This window comes from Adelges cooleyi, unplaced genomic scaffold (assembly GCF_023614345.1).
Source record: "Adelges cooleyi isolate 19-005CV unplaced genomic scaffold, UGA_ACOO_1.1 ACOO_flye_CR_arks_rails_tigmint_CR_PRNA_9, whole genome shotgun sequence".
Lineage (NCBI taxonomy): Eukaryota > Metazoa > Arthropoda > Insecta > Hemiptera > Adelgidae > Adelges > Adelges cooleyi.
Genome location: NW_026096579.1, coordinates 2108335 through 2121950, shown reverse-complemented (window position 1 = coordinate 2121950; position 13616 = coordinate 2108335). Strand labels below are relative to the sequence as shown.

General features: G+C 31.0%; 1 protein-coding gene across 9 annotated transcripts in view; it reads left to right on the top strand.

Moving 5' to 3' along the window:
• The window catches only part of LOC126846110 (adenylate cyclase type 5), a 91603-nt gene that overhangs the window by 28365 nt on the left and 49622 nt on the right, over positions 1 to 13616 (top strand). For 5 of the 9 annotated variants that reach the window (XM_050585261.1, XM_050585256.1, XM_050585260.1 and 2 more), the window contains exon 3: positions 8949 to 8979. The exons of the other annotated variants lie outside the window; for them this stretch is intronic. The gene's annotated coding sequence lies outside the window, so the exon portion shown is untranslated. The remainder of the gene's footprint in view (positions 1 to 8948; positions 8980 to 13616) is intronic. 9 annotated transcript variants of the gene reach the window in all.

Genomic DNA, 13616 nt, shown 5'->3' with positions numbered 1-13616 from the left:
ATGTAATTTAATTCCAATTTTGGAGTGTTTATTCAGTTTTATTATTTAATTAACACACGTGTGTGCATGCAATTCGTGTCGTGCGTCATACATAATATAATATAATACACCAAACCTTATGGTTGTGTTTGTTCGTTGCTGTGTATCGCCAAAGTGTTTGTAAGTTATCATTTACTCGGCGGAATTAATTTTCCACCAATACATTATCCGAATAATAAACGCGCGCAAATCGCAATAAAAAGGAATTATATCGGTTTCTGTGGATGTACCTACCATAAAATATCCATTGAATGCAACAAGCCGCTTACTCGTTATTATTCGACGAGCGCTTAAATTTTAACGAGACGTCTCTCGCCGTAATGCCGCGGCCCTCCGAGTCGAATCTACTTTGTAAATCGTCTATTTAAAACAATTATTACCGCCCTTAAAGGCAGGGGTGCTACGTGACTTTTATAATGATACACGGTTGTGTTTCACCGCCGATGGTAGATTTGTGTGTTCACCGCGACGCAGTAAAAAATAATTACATTTAAAAAAACTCGAACTTTTTTACATTCAAATATAATGCGTGACCATATATATATATGCATTATTTTGTCATGGCCGGATTATTAAGTCGGATGAGCCGGTTGGCTGCGAGAAGATGTATGCAACAGATACTTGTCCAAATTCCCTATAGATTATAATTATTATTGTAATGTAATATACTCTCTCGCCTAGAATGTGGACAAAACGATGATTCCACTCTGAGTCTGCGGCAGGCAAACTCAAAATTTCTGTTTCTCTCGAAGTACCTAAATCTATTTGTTCGGGCATTAATTGGGCTGCCGCTCCCCACACCACCACCTGTGCTCGCCTCACCGACCGTTTTGATACTATCATTTTTCACTACTACTATTGATACCGCGACACCGTACCGTGCTGCTTTTTGGCTGACGCTTCACCGTTTTTTTTTTTTGTTCTTTTTCTTTTGGTCTTTCTTAAACTGGACCGTTTATTAACACCGTATTTCATTAATATTGTTTTTACGTTGTTATTTCACCGTCGTCTGAAATCAGCCCTCTACGAGCAAGTGAATCACCGCAGCGCCACCGGATTTCAGGCCAGATTATAATGTCATGTTATAATTTAGATTTTTTAGTATAGCTGTTAGTTAATAAGTTTGTACACCAATATTATTGTCTCCTTAGAAAGCTGGCCAGTAGGTAAGACCTTGTTTGTATACAGTTCTTTTTTGTCCGAATAGTAGTTTGTTATAATAATTTAATTTTGTGTTATTTGTCACTTTAAATCCCCTATACAGTCTATTAAATATGTATTTACCGTACACTAATTTTTAGTGAGAGCTTTGTTGATACAAAACTAAATGTAACGCTAATTTGAATTTTTAAGGTTTTTATAATGCCAAGCTCCCCGCCGATCTTCGCCAATGTAGTATTACCGACCAATGTTATGGTATTACAATGACGTTTGACGTGTGAAAACGAATCGAAAGCGTTTGCCGGATGTTGTGTGCACGTTGTAAGTGCTTCGTCAGGGGTATTTGAAAATCTCAAGGCCTGTGTTGTTCTATTTCGGTGAAATGTAAATAACACGATTAACGTTTCAAACTCAACGGTTCGTTTAGATTTTCATTTTCATCATTATTGTTCAACTCGGAACTCGGATACGGCGGTGTTGACGTGCGGCGCATTTCCCACGGATTCGATTGAATACACACACATATATATTCCATTTGATGGTATATATTTGACTTTATACCGTGAAATCACGTGTTACTGTTTACAGGGAGATGATGACATACATAAAACACAGGCAAAAAATTGTTGTTGTAAAAACTACTGCGAACTTTTAATACAATATTTGAAATTGTTTATAATAAAAATCCTATAAATAGCACAGCATAATATAATATACCGTATAAATTTAATCCTAGGTACCTAACCTTGTATTGTTGTTCGTAGTTTTTGATTCCAATTTTGTTTCTCATAACGCATGAAAAACCATGTTGTTTTGTCGACTAAAAATTATGAAAAATGTAGACATCGTGGGATAGCAATTGTCTTAAATACCAAGTAACGGTAATCTTCGAAATGTGTTAAGAAAAATTAATTATTAAATACATAATAGAAAACGAGATTTAAATAAATTAAAAACGGTCAAAAATATTCTTAAAACGTTGATTTGCATATTTTTAAATGGAAAAACCTAATAATAAAGATGTAAATGTCTTTATTATATTATAATTACATCTATACAAAATATATGCACAACAGTAAATGGGTAAACAGTAAAAAAGAATATTAATGGTATAGCTTGAATAACATGCAGTAGGGGGCACCCCTTAATGGAGTTACCTACTTTGAATTTTGAGTTAGTTTATCTAATATTTATTTTTTGTTTTTATTTTTTTATTTTATAATTTATAGGAGATCTCTACGCCATTTCCTTTTTAATCTTCTTGGCGGATTATCAGGGATATGATTAGAATAGAGGTAGCGTAACTCAAATAATTATTTTTTAGAGTAATATTTTTGTAGTTAATTGTTTATTTAAATATTTAATGACCTTGATGAATTTTCGATTTTAAACTTGTTTCGTCTTGTATATTATATCGAAACTTGTTTTATGAGCATGGTGTACAGAATACCCAAGTACAGTTTATTTTATCTTGTTGAATTGGTGTTCATTTAAAAACCACGTCGGTCGTGGCTATCCAATTACCTATACTACGAATAAAATATATGAAATGTAAATTAACGATGTTTATAGCAATTGGAAAATTAATATTATTGGTGTCTAAATTGTCTTGTTGCTTACTTATACCAAACCATATTTTTGTTGCATGTCATTATAATTTCAATATATTTAACGATTATTCCAACGTTCCCAGAACGGATTAGATATAGATACATTCAAAGCTTCTTGTAAAATAATTAATAATTATACTTGATATCGAATTCAAAAGGATCGAGTTCGTACACAACTTTAGTAGTTATTCGTGGATTACTGTGTTGCTTTGAATGTTCAGACTACGGTTTTATAGGTATAAATTATTATTAAGCCTATATTGGGAGCACGCTTACGCCTATGTTATATATATACACGAGTTTGAAACAAAATTTCATATTTATTACTAACTGATATTAGTTAACTACGACCCGATCAATATTTTAGAAGATATTAGACTTTTTTAAATTATTCTTTTTACACTATACTAATTAATAGCTCTTTTAATTTGAATGTATATTTGACAAAAATATAACCTTATCCTTTATGTATTAAAATCCTATGAACTTGAGGTTTTAAAATGGTATCGTACATATTATTCAAACTTTTTAAATTAAGAAGAATTTGTTGAAAATGTTGTCTGATCGTCGGCCGATAACCAGTTTTGAATAATTACTTTTAAAGTTATTTAAGTTTAAAAAAAATTCTAAAACTTACTAAGATATTGACTGGTTATATGTTGTTAACCAATCATCTGGTACATTTTATGCACATTTGCAAAATATAATTCTAGAAATATACAAATATATCCTCTTAATGCTACCTTATGCTTAACTATTAATATCATTTTTATTGTAATGATTAACTGTAAGTTAGTATCATTTATTGTTTAAATTGATTATAATTGTTTAATACATTTATATTTTATCGTAAAAATTCACTTAAAATTTTTTTTTCATCTTATGCTAGATTTTGTAGTACAATACATTGTAATAAAATGTTGTTTTCCAACATTACTCGACTAAAACTCGGGGCTTTACTTCATAATAAGTTACGGGTAACAATATAACAGTGATCCTTTAAAAGTATACTGTTCGTTTAGGTACCCATTGTAATCCATAGAAGCATGAGTGATAAGCTTTAGACAATCTTGGTCTGTATTATGGTAATATTCATAATAAATAAGGACTATAACGCGCTAGGGCTGCAGTAAAGAGACTATAACAGTTATAATAGTAATAATAAAAATAAAACCAAAATTGGCAATAGTTATAAGACGTACAGTTGAGTTGGGATAAATGCAAGAAAGTATGTTATTTTAGTATTGGGAGAAATTGTCAAAAATAACATCCGTCAAAACTACTATCAAGAGCTTAATTTTTTTTTTCTTTAGTAAAATCCTTGATAATTATTATTGCTATGCTGTGTAAATATTATTTGAATTTATTAAGATTATAATATACACCTCAAATAAACATATATGTACGGTTTTTACTAAAAAGCCATTTACTTTATATGTATACAATGTGTAGCTGTAATTATTAAAATTAATGGGTATTTTTTATGAAATGCATAATATTGTCTGACGCTCCCGCATTGCACGAGGTTAATTGAATTCGTTATGCGGGAAAGGTCGAAGTTTGAATTCCGCAGTTTTTCCATGAGCCTAAAAAAGCTAACACGAATAAAAATGTATGAAATGCCAAATGATTTCGCCTTTGTAAAGTATAATTGCAAAAGATTTTATAGCTGACTCGATGGGTCTTTTTCTTTTTATTGAGTCCGGTACAATCTTTGTTTAAGGGTTTTTAATCGAACCCTCATTACTGGTGATGTTTGTGGATACATTGGATAGTAAATATATGTAATAACAACATATTGTATTGTTGCCTTTGCCGAAGGCTATATTGATTCGCTATGGTAGAAACTCGGTTATGTAACAGTGTTTTTAGCGAATAAACTGTTTTTGAGTTTTCCTGGAAAATTGAACACCAGAAAACCATTAATTACGAGTATTGGTGCACAGTACTCCTCCGGACAGTTTCCACTTATGGAAAATATGGAAAAGGTAACAAAGAGTCAGCAATATAATTACAAATATTATTTATTTATGCAATGTAGTTTATTTAATGAGGTTACAAATAATTAAGGAACGATAATTATACCTTAGGGTTGGTTATTGGTTGGGAAAACTATTTATTCAATCGTCGCGGTTTATTCCATGGAGTCCATTTGACTTGTTTTAGTCAGGGTATGAGTCCGGAACGTTTATAATTGCAGAATGTGAAGGGTCTTTTTTTACTCTAGTTAGCTGAGGTACTATAGTTAATCTTACTTTACTAGGGAATACATCACATTGCACTTAAATGGCACGTCACAAAACGTACAAAAGAAAATATTCCCTACAGCTTACAACAATTCCTATATTTAAATTAAAAGCAAGACATGAGTACTATCTTATCTGTGTATAACCATTGAAACATGTTAACCTGTTGACAATATCTATAGCCTACTAAAACGACCAGGTTGTTGGTTTTCATAATAGCTATGCAATTTTCTTACATTTTAGACTAGCCACTAGGTCGATGGACATGTTTGGTGATAATAAACAATTTCCTAGAGGGGTGTGACGTCAATCAGCAAGGACAATTCTTAACTGTGATTGATTAAGTGATTTTTGTGACAATATTATAGCTATTAGCTTATTAGATTTGCTAATATTCCGCTTTAAAAACATTAAAGTAGCTTTTGATTATAATTGAAAATTATCAGATCTTGTTATGTAATTTATGATTCATGTGTTTAGTTTTATCAAATAGTAATAAAAAAAAAAGAATAAGTAATAGCAAACCTATTATTACTTAGTTTGTTATATATTCACATTAATCGGCGAATTTTGTGGATATATTTTCATATATAACGATATTAGAATTTGAAAGTATAAAATTTAATTTTCAATAACTTTATCTTTTACCTCTGCGGTTTAGGGTGTGGGAGATTAGACCCACAGTAACTCCTGCATATCGTAAATGGTCAATAAAAGGAGGTAGCACAGGGAAGCGGTAATTGCTATTACCAACATTGGCGAATTCTGCAGCAGTACTAATGGCAATTGAAGGAATTGATGATGACAGCTTGTACATTTCTCAAATGCTGGCTCATCAACTGCTATGCAGAAAGTAAGAACAAACTGCTGCATTCATTTTTTTGAGGATAATGATGAAATGGATTATTTTGGGCGTAGAAAAAAGCTCTTGCACGAAATTGAAGGAAGACGCTATGGATAGAGAATAATATATACATGTTGGGAATTAACAAATCACATAATATAAAATGACTTATATAACACACATACTATATTTATGTATTGTAAATATAACATTTTTAAAAGGGGCTTAAGATGTTTTTGATAAAATCCGAATTTTTAAATTTCCATTACTACATTTAACCAATCTACGGATTAGAAAAAAATCTTTAGTAACGATATGAAAAACCCTAATGCTAATAATGTTCATATAAAATAATATGTCATACTAGCGTCTAGCACATCACACTAAGTCCTGAAAGTAAAATAACTTGTATTATCCATAAAATAATATAACCAAATAAAATGAATTAAGCAACTTTGCATTATATTTAAATTGTTAATACTTTTTCAATGCTTATTTTGTTTAACAAATAGTTATTTATGAAAGTTTTTTTTTGAAATAATATTAGGCACTAATCGTTTTTAATTTGATGTTTGCGTTTTGATAAGCTTACATTAATTACGTTTTACGGTTTATATTATTCCTGCATTATTTAAGAAACGGGTCTTATCATTATTTGTATAAGCAATGATTAAACTTGTTTATGACCAAAGTACCTACAGCGTGTATTAGTCTATAACTTTTAATTTGATAGTTGTTAAAAGTATTTGTTGGAAACTAGGTATATATATATATATTATAAATATTTATTTATTACAGATACTTAATATTGAATAACTATAAAGTAATAAACATAATTAATAATAATAATAATATTTGTCAGTACCACACTGAATGCACTGTTTCATGCAGCGTATTTCATTTAGCCAACGAAAAACAATTTAATGAATAAAAACAAATTAGTTAATTTGGGTATTTATTTATTTGTTTTTTTCTTTACAATTTTTTTGTGTTTCATTTTTTCCCCATCAAGTCGTGAATGAACTGATGTGGGAAAAGCAATTAAATATTCAGACAGTTTTAGTAGCTTTAATTCGAGCAAAGAACTTAAAGTCCCTGCTCTCATTATACCAACTGCGAAGATTTAAAACTAATCGAGTTATTCATTTACTACTGTACTATGCAGTAAAAAAAAAACCTATGTGAACCGTAAAAGCACTTTCATCGGTGTTAACAGACGTTTACGACACGAACACAACAAATTAAGTAGAATACAGCAAGACATTTGGCTTTTGGGGAAAACACTGTTTTGAATTCATTAAAAAAAAAAATGCTTAAATGATAAACTTAGTCGACGCGAATAGTACCCTCTAAATTATAATCATTATAATGTCAAGCGAATGAAAAAATTGTTTCTCGTTGGTTCTACATTCATTAGCTCTACGATTTTCCTCGAATGTTCCCAACTTAAGTATACTTTTTAAAACAACGTATTTATTAAAATTTTTAATGTTAGTAGTTGAACACTTAAAAATAATATACAAAATTCACGAAACTATTTATATAGATGCCGTTGTTATTTTCATTTGTATTTTATAAAACCGCAAACTAAATTTAAAGATGATTGCAAATAATTAATTAACGAGTAGTGTTTAATTTCAAAAAAAAACCGTGGGCTATAATATAAGTTTTTGGTTTTTAATTTCAAATGGGATTTATTTTAGTGCTATACAGCTACCATACTGCATTTGAAAAATGTCAGAGAAATCTTGATTGAAAAATTAATTAAGTGCAAAAGTAACATTAGTTAACACGACGAATTTTATAACTAAGACTAAACTAGTACGTATAGAAATACTCAGTGGCTGTCTCAGTGCACACTGTAATTATACAAAAGCAGCAAGGCAACACGCGTTTCATGATAACTGACACGTGAGTTGTGTCACAGTGTTAAACCGAAACAGCTGCAATGTGAGGCGAAGTCTAACATAAAGTCTTCTACAAAGGTGTGTCACGTTAAATTGATATACTCGTCACGTAACGTTTCTGCGGAATTAAAATTATTAGAATGTTTGTGTGCGGCAATTGTGAATTAAACAAATAAAACTTAAAACAGTTAAATAAATATTAAAAACTTTTTTTTAATAATTAGTTTTTGTAATTTTAATAAAACAGAATGTGATCTTTATAATAATAATAATAACTAGTTTCTAGTTGAAAACGCCTACAATACAATGCAGATTTTTGTGCAAATATAATTTTAGTTCCATGTACATAATAGTGGTATTTACTGCAGTGAACATATTTTTCTATTTTCTTGTATTATTATTAAGGAGAATTCATTTTTAAATGCTGAAAGATAAAATGTACATTTACACATAACAAAAATACTAAAATCGTATGTATTATTATTCAAAATTTTATTATTAACTAGAAAAGTTTAATGATGAAGTTTAAATATTTCAAAACTAGAAATGTACAAATTTAAACAACATATTCACTCATAGGGGATTTGTTGTCTTCTGTAGAATACTTTAGAATACATATAAAACGAAATCCCAACTTTATAAAACTATAATGACCTTTTTGTTTGTTTTATCGTTACTTTAAAATAATATTTGCTAACTGGCTGTTATGGTTTATGAAATTATGCAATAAAAAGTTTCTAGGTACCTACCGGCTACGTACAAGATTTATCAATAAATTAGTTTTTTGAGCAAAATTGTTTGTTACAAAATAATTGTGGACACTGCTAATACACTACCGATATATTATTTTCATAAAAAACTTAAATTCTTTATTAATTGTTTTGATAGCAAAGAATTTAAGATTTCATAGTTTCGTGATATTAAGGAGTTTTATTGTTCTTGAAGTACTCTAATAAGTTAATTAATTGAATGCATTATTTATTAATAAGTTAGTATAAACGTATAACAACCTTCAGAAACTTTTGTATTCAATTATTTATACATTTAATTACATGATATTTATATATACACTTACAATATTAATAGTGTTAAGTTACAGTGAATTTCATAAAGCATACATTTATTCTAAACATTGTTTCAGATGTTTGCTGTCCATTGAATATTGCATTCTAGTAAGTTTTATTATACATATTCAAATACATATTTTAGTGACTTGACTTTAGTATACATGTAGAAAATATGGTTAACTGGGTAGATATATTATATCTATAATACAGTTAAATTGGATTTAAATCTTTTAAATATTGTTAACATTATGAAGGAACCTCAGCTGTCCAATATGTATTTAAAGTTTCATTAAAGATATCATCGGTGTCATTGTTGTCATTTGAAAAACAGTAATATTTTGGTATCGATTATTTGAAGATGGTTAATTTTGATATTAAAATAAACTGGTGTAATGTTTACACTATAAACAGCTATGGTAACAAAATTACAAAAAAAAAGTTATATTATAAAATTATTAGTATATTATATTATATTTAATTATAAGTTTAAATAAATACAAAGCTATAGAATATAAATACAAGTTAGATACGTATACTATACTACGTATTATATAAGTTGGGGTAGTTAAATATGCAATAAATATGTAGGTATAAAATTTGCTTTGAAAAAATTAAAAATTAGTTTTATTGGTCATAGTTTTGTAAATTATCTAAGCTTATATTTAAATTTGTAATTAACTATCGCATGTTAAGTCGTATTTTGTATTATGTACTTACTTTTTTCTTTTTATTATAAAATATTAAATAATTCTATTATTTTTTTATACTTTTTTGTTAATAATTATTATGGTTTAAAAAAAAAAAAAAAAAAGAAGCCAACAAAGACCAACCGGGAAAAAATAATTAAAAGGAAACAATATTATAATAATTTTTTTTTTTTTTACCAGCATGACTATAGGGTTCGAGCCAAGAGTTTTCTCAATTGCCGGTAGAGTGCTTTGAACAATGAGTTTTTTGTCATTATCGAGTGTTAAAATCCAATTTCGTTTAATAGCTTTTACTTAAAATCTGGTGTATTTTAATCTCAACGAATAAGCACGACCACACGGCGAACACGGTGATGTAAATTGGTAGGTCCAAGTCGTAAAATCCCGATTATTTTTTAGTTCGGCGAATTCCGCTGGACATTTTAGCCATAACGGCTATATGACGGCGTGCGGCGGAAAACTATAACAAAAAAAAAACCCCGTAATTAAATACATATACCACAGGGGGTTTTGAACGGAACGATACTGTGGTGATAGTTGAAAGTATAGAGTGTGCGTAATGAAGAGCTTCTTGCTAAATCACGTGTGGCGTGCGCTAAAAACGTTTTTTCATTTAGGATTACCCACCGTGGTAGCTGTGGAAAGATAAGGACGGCGTGTAAACGAAAACGACACTGTGACTTGTGACGGTGGGCGGCAGAGAGAGAGAGAGAGAGAGAAGATTTTCCTTTATAATCCGTTAAACCTTAAGTGCGCCTTGGGGTACATCCAGGAGGCAATACGTGACAAAATACGAGGTGCGACCGCCGCCACGTCCCGCCGTCGCGCGTCGACCTGTGAATGCGAATGTGATAAAGAATAGATGGCTTTTACTATATTATATAAATTAGGTATGCCTTTAGCGTTTCATGATTTACGCAACGTGTACAGTGTATACCATTTAATGGCGTTGCCATAAACTTGGATTGCGCCGTTGGGTTTTGACGAGCTCATCACACCAATCCCTAGAAAACCTATCCGCCAAAAACCAACACTGTTTAGCATCCTTCAGATTAGATACATCACACGCGTTTTGGTACCGGCGATAAATAAACATTTTACAGTTTTACAGTTTAAATGTGATTTGGAGAAATCCAATGTCTTTTGAACGTTTTAAGGGTACTTTTGTCGACGTGGCCGCGCGTGGGTTTTGACGTTTTCATATTTTCAGCTTCGACGAGGAAATGAAAAAGTTTCGGTTTAACGATATTGTTTTTTTTTTTTTTTTTGTGTCTCGACCGGTGATAACTTTTTTTAACATCTGGACCGATTTCTTCATATACCGTTACGCAGTCTCTAGCTAGGAAATTGTACACAAGAAAGTACTTTATATAAAGCCAGAAATTGCAAAATTCAACGTCTTCCTCTTCAATTGCCAGTAGGCGGGGGAAAATGTAGTAGAGACGGAACCCAATGGGATTAGGCTTGTCTCGGTTGACTTGAAAATATACAAACAAGTCATTAAAAACTCTATATTGATTTTAAAATATTGTGTTTTATTGTTCATTTCAGTTAACACCACTAATAATTAATTATTATATATCTATTCAAGTTAAGAAATATACTGCAGGGAAGCCAAAGCGCATAATTGTCGTATGCGCCTGTCATATATCATATATAATAACATTTGTTTTTTGACAACTAGTTTTCACACTTTCTCAATCTGATTGTTATTTTATTGAAGTTATTATGTTTGTTGACTTTCACACTATCACGGTTCACCTATGCAAACGATAATTCAAACACTAGACACAGTTTTCGTCCTTGAACCGTTTCAGTTAATGGTTATAAAAATAACCAACGCTTGCTATTGAGTTTGGAGGCTTATACGATTTATTATAACATTATAGATTACGAACTAACCGAAAAATAGTAAACGAATTTCTTAAAGCAATCTGTGGTTGACAATTTAATTCATATAATAAGAATAATTTTAAGGAAAATGTGGTTCATTAAGAAGGCCTCGGATGTTGTTGTTATTACTCCATTCGGAAGTTTGACAATCATGCACCGAACATTCCAAGTAGGAGATGGATTATACGGTTATTCGCGTTTTTTTAATGGGTTTTTTGTACGTGAGAATTTGTTTAATTAACCTACTTACTAGATTCGGCTCTTTTTTTTTTATATTGGAGAACAGACGATCAAACGACGAAGTGCGGTGTGAGTAGTTAAGGTTACATTGAAGTACACAAAGTGGTTTAGAGGGAAATAAGAGTTAGCCAACAAAGAGGTATGAGTTATCTACTTATTGTACAGCTGGAAAATTACGGTCTTTGCGAGATGTCAAAGGAAGAGAGACCAAGAAGACTGCGGGCAGTTTGCCTAAGTACGGGTAATCAAAATCGGTTGTACAACGAAGTTGACGGCAAGATAAAATGTTAATAGCTGTGTATATCTTATTTCAGTAACTACGGCATACTTAATTGATGAATACTCAAACACCGTGGTTAATATATTAATATAACGTGGGATGCAGCAGTGGGTTGCCTAAGCAAAATCCCGTTTGCTGTTTTCTCATGCATAATTTGTGTTCTAGTTTAGTTTTGAATAAAGTTCAATTGAGATTATACACAGCCTACAATGTATGTATAAGGACACATACTCGTGAGCTTGTCGACCTTTCCAAATTATCATTAAAACTTAATTTAACTGCATACCAACTACATGGCACAATAATTATCCGTGCAACGCAACGACAACATTATCCCTCAGAAGGTTGTATAATTATCGTGATAACATCGTGCATTACTTTATCTAACCATCTCGGCGAGTACGACAGTTGTACCGAATGGCTAGTGAAAAATAAATTAGCCGTAGTAGGGCATAGTGTATATTTAAATAATAACCGAGAGTCGGTCGGCGCGGTACAAGCAAGAAACGTGACGAAAATATTTAACCACTCAGACTTGGAGACGCTAAGCTTATAATTCCAGGCCTATAAGAATAGACGTGTCGAGCGACTTGGCAAAAAAAAAAAAACCACCAATTATCTCTTACTTTTGATACGTTGTCACTTTTCTCGCTGTCGCGTAACGTCTTACGGGTAGGGTTTCTTTGGTCCTGCACTCTTCTCCGAGACACCCGTGATGAATATATTTGCGTGCTCGGGGCAAGATTATATATTGGCCCTGGGTTATTTATTAGGACGTTCCGTGTCCGCGTCGACTGCACTGGATATTACACTATAATATTATGCATTCGTGTACTGAAGAACATCATAACGCACCGGCCCGGGGTGAAACGACTTCTATGATATGGGTCAGTGGTCCGCTGGGAGTACAGAGGAAAAGCAGCCAAACTGTCGAAACGAAAAAGCAAAATAATCATTTATGTAAACTCCATTTCTTTATTTTCCGAGTAAAGAATAACATACATGAGTACAGTTTATCCTTGTTCAACCAACATATATGATATGGCGTTCAATTACCTATGTATATATATATATATATACATTAGATATATACAGTATCATCATATGATAGAGTATTTTTTTCTTAAGAAATATATTTTTAGTTACAAAAGTTTTGTATAAAGAATTTTATAATATACTATACAATCAAAAATATTTATTCATGTTCAAGTAAAAATATTTTCTTAGATGATAGTTATTGAGCGTAACTTTTAAAAGTCATATTTTAAGTTACATACATGTTATACAGAGAATATAGATGTATAGTGAAAATAATGGCTGATCTAAATCAGTTCTGAATATTATATAGTTTTTGAGTTATAGACAGTTAATGTAATGGGCGGCGAGGGTAATACCTACTTAGTCTGTTTGTTTTTTCCGACTGGTATAATTATATTTATTTTTTGTAGACCATGATATCTGAAGCATGTAGATGAGTTCCACGACGTTGGGTAATATTTCTTACGATACTGTGCCTAGCACAGAAAGTAATTCGAGTAAATGTCGTATCTAGGGCACATAATCAGTATCCTTAGAAATGCAACGACCTGTGCGGACTCCCTGGAGTTATAAAGATGATTCCG